The following is a 3,626-nucleotide window of genomic DNA, read 5'->3' as shown; positions in this document are numbered from 1 at the left end:
TACATCTGTTGTCACCCTTATAATACCATGCAGTCCACTGCAGGATTAATCGATTCTAATCTAGATGGGTCTTTTTGGGGACCTTAGACCTATATGGCCTCATTAATTCAGATGGTACGTGACAGTTCAGAGGTTTCTTAAACCAGCCATAACCTGCATAAACAGACTTCTGTGCCATCCTGAGATGCACACTGTTATCGGGTTAGAATTTCTATCTTCCACCTGAAGTCATTAGCCAGCAAAACTAAAATACATGGGCTCCATTTTTTTCCTGAACCTTAGGAAACCACACACAGTATCAGTCTCTTACAGCACGACTAATGGCAGTAAAGCTTACAGGATCACCTATATAAATGTTCCAGTGTCTTCCAAAATTAATCAGTTACTCTAAAAACATGTAAGGGAAGGTAAAAATCATGAAAATTGAAGAGAAAAATAACAGAACTTATAAAGAGAGTAGTTCAGATATACAAATGGATATACAAATGGTTCAAGTTTGACCCACTTCAATTTTCCTATAAACTACAGACACAGAAATGCTGCTCTACATGACTACATTCACTGCTTTTTTTCCCTCTCTCTGCAGTCTTTTAGCACTTGCCATTTGCCTGAGGTCCAGTCCTCCACTTTTACTGACCACTCCGCTTTCCAACCAGAAAAAAATCTGTTTTTCACAGCAGGTGTGATACCCTCCATAAGGGTGTTATATCACTCTGAAGAACAGCTGTACCCTGTCACAGAGATAGCAAAAAATGTTACCAGGTGTTAACACTGCTAGCTCTTCTACAGGTAGTCTAGAAATATGAGTCTAAACCTTTAGAATTCAGAAAACTTCTAGATAAACTCACCCAGGACTCATAAGTCTTCTCTATGTCAATAATCTGTCAGATTCCAGAAAAGTAGAGAGATTATGGATTCAAGGTGAGCAGTTTCCTCTCTTCTGTACCAATCTGAGGTGAAGGTAGCACCATCCTCAATGAGTGATATCACCCAGAAATTGTGTACAACCAGCTTAGCACACCTCCAAAGAATATCTTTTAAAAGCACAACCCCCATAAACATTTTAGTGGTAAATGGGTCCCTAAAGGACAGCCAGTAGCAAATTTTCCTGGGCCCAAACCTAAAGAACTTTTATTTTAACTCATTGAAACAGAAGAATTGTATTTAACTCATTGACAGAATAAAGATGAAATAAAAACATATCTTTTATCTGTCTTAACATCCAAAGACCCATGCCCTTGAACTCCTGAACTACTATGAACACGGTTACAAGTCACTCTGAAGTGATCTTGCACTCTGCTTTGATGAGATAAATGTAATAAACCTTTACTATAATAAATATAACAACTTATGCCAAATGGGTTAAAGGCCACAGAATATTCATGAATAGCTATGAATACCTAAATTCAGATATTATCTGAACCTCGCAGCCCAGGCTGATCTATCTGGAATTTAGATAGACAAAAATTCAGTAATTATCTCAATTAAAATGAATGGAAAGTATAGCGGGAAAAGGAGAGCTAACATTGCACAGAAAGACTCTGGAATTTCCCGATTAGGGTGCAGAGAAGCCTACAAAGAAGAACATGTTGTAACAATACAAATAATCAGTTACTGATATTGCCAGACTCGCTTTTTACTACTAGAATTGTATATTTCAGAGAAAAAGTTTTAAGTTGCAGTACAAGGGTAAAAGAGGGTTATTTTTCTACCTCTCTGAATTCACGGTCATTGCAGAGGTATGATGGTATCCAATAAACAAGTTTTGCACAAAAGTGTGCGGAAGTACCGCTTTCTCCAAACCTGTGGTATCTTTGGAGGGGAAGGAAGGGACACACAGATCATCCTCAGCTTGAACAACCAGCAGCCAGTGGCTGATCCAGACCTGCTAAATGGCTTTTAACACTGATGTAGAAGAAATAGGAAGGGACTCATCTTAAAGAGCCTAAATCTCATCATCTCCTTACTAAATGAGCATTTAGCAAGGAGATAAAAGATTTGGCTATGTAAACCAATGGTTCTAAAGTTTCTATTATATTTCTGGAACACAAGTGCATTTCAAAACTCAAACTCTGGAAAAAAAAAAAAAAAAGAAGGTACTACTACAACAAAAACAACTAATATCACCCAATTTATATAGAAATAATTTACTACTTTTTTTTTTTTTTAAATATATATATATTTTCTCCATCGAAGATGTCATTACTGTTTTATTGACTTCCAAGTTGAATGAAATTTTAACACTTCTGAAGGATTAGGCTTATATTCATAACACAATATACAGATACAAATTCTATGTAATCAAATAGTCTACAACAGCCTGTAACCTTGGAAATGAATAAGCCTTCCCTCTTTAATACACTTTGAATGTGCTATTGGTGTTAACCACAGCTTAAATTTTATTACATTTGAGGAAATGTTAAGAAACCATTCTACTTTCTACAAGGTAGTTGACTTTAAAATGAATTAACTTAGGGATACAATGTTGATATGGCAAGGGACTGCTTAAGTCAAAATGAATGAAAAAAATCTTTTTCAGTCAAAATTTAAGAAAAGCTTTTTTCTTTCATTATATTTCTAAAAAAGTGTCCATTCTAAAATTTTAATTCAGGGGACTAAGCTACCTAGGAATCTTCAATTATTTAAAAGCACACTGTTCTTATAATTTTATTTGCTAGCTTTCATGGCTTGAGTACAATTCATATCATCAATGAATCATCTTAAAACTTCTGACCGTGTTATATTTTACAAAAAAATATTCATAAGATGAATCATTCCTTTTGCATGAAATTAACGAAAACCCACACTATACATCAACCCCCTAAAAAAGAAAATGTGCTATTACTTTTGTGGAAAATATAAACAATAAAAACTATTACATTAGTGATAATTATATCTAGATCAGATAGTAAGAATCAATATTCTGACTTACATTTTTATGTGCCAGATTAGTCTTTATATTTGTTTTGATAGAAAAGCAGGCAACAGCCTATTTCATGGACAATAAATTCAAGATAGTAATGAGGAGTTAGTATTGCCTCAGCTAACTGCACACTGATTGGAGGGTCACATATTTGACATAGATCTACTATGGCCCTTAATGAATCTATATACTTGATTAGAGTTACTGTCTTTTATAGCAGTAAGTAGCTTCGCACAGAGAACTGGCTCATTTCAAATGGGGTTAAGAGTGTCATTCTGTTCTAAAAGAAAATAACCTTTAAAATTTTTCAAAAGAGTTCTAGGTTTCTTGTGAATTGTTTCCAGCCATTTCCTGTGCAAAAAGCTCAGACAGATTCTTCTGTCCTGACTTTGGAGATAAATAATATGTTTAAATGTGAAAATCCTTTAGGAAACAAAGATATGTGTAATTTTAGCTTAAGATCTCCATATTACTTTTTCTTTCTTCTTCTCAGAGATTTTTCCTTTTTCACTCCCTTCTCTTCTTTATTATTTCCATTGAACGCCTTTTCACCTATAATGCTCCTGTTTTTTGAATATGTCCAGATTCCCCTTTCTTTCATCTTGATTTCATACACTGGTTTTCAGTTTTCCATTTCAAGATCTTGTTTTCCTTTCCAAGATATTGGTATTCATCTTCCAATTCTTTTTTTCTTTTTTTTTTT

The 3,626-nt window shown here is 34.3% G+C and overlaps 1 long non-coding RNA gene across 1 annotated transcript; it reads right to left on the bottom strand.

The window, feature by feature from the left end:
- Positions 1-489: 489 nt before the first annotated feature.
- Positions 490-2,109, bottom strand: LOC308185003. Its single transcript, XR_013943071.1, has 3 exons — positions 1,713-2,109; positions 849-950; positions 490-731 (listed from the first exon to the last, which is right to left on the bottom strand). It is a non-coding gene; the product is annotated as an uncharacterized lncRNA (long non-coding RNA).
- Between the last annotated feature and the right edge of the window lie 1,517 nt (positions 2,110-3,626).

This window comes from Anser brachyrhynchus (assembly GCF_964034855.1).
Source record: "Anser brachyrhynchus genome assembly, chromosome: Z".
In the NCBI taxonomy this organism is placed as follows: Eukaryota; Metazoa; Chordata; class Aves; order Anseriformes; family Anatidae; genus Anser; species Anser brachyrhynchus.
Note: the sequence above shows the minus strand (reverse complement) of the source record. Positions and strands in the feature narration are given on the sequence as shown.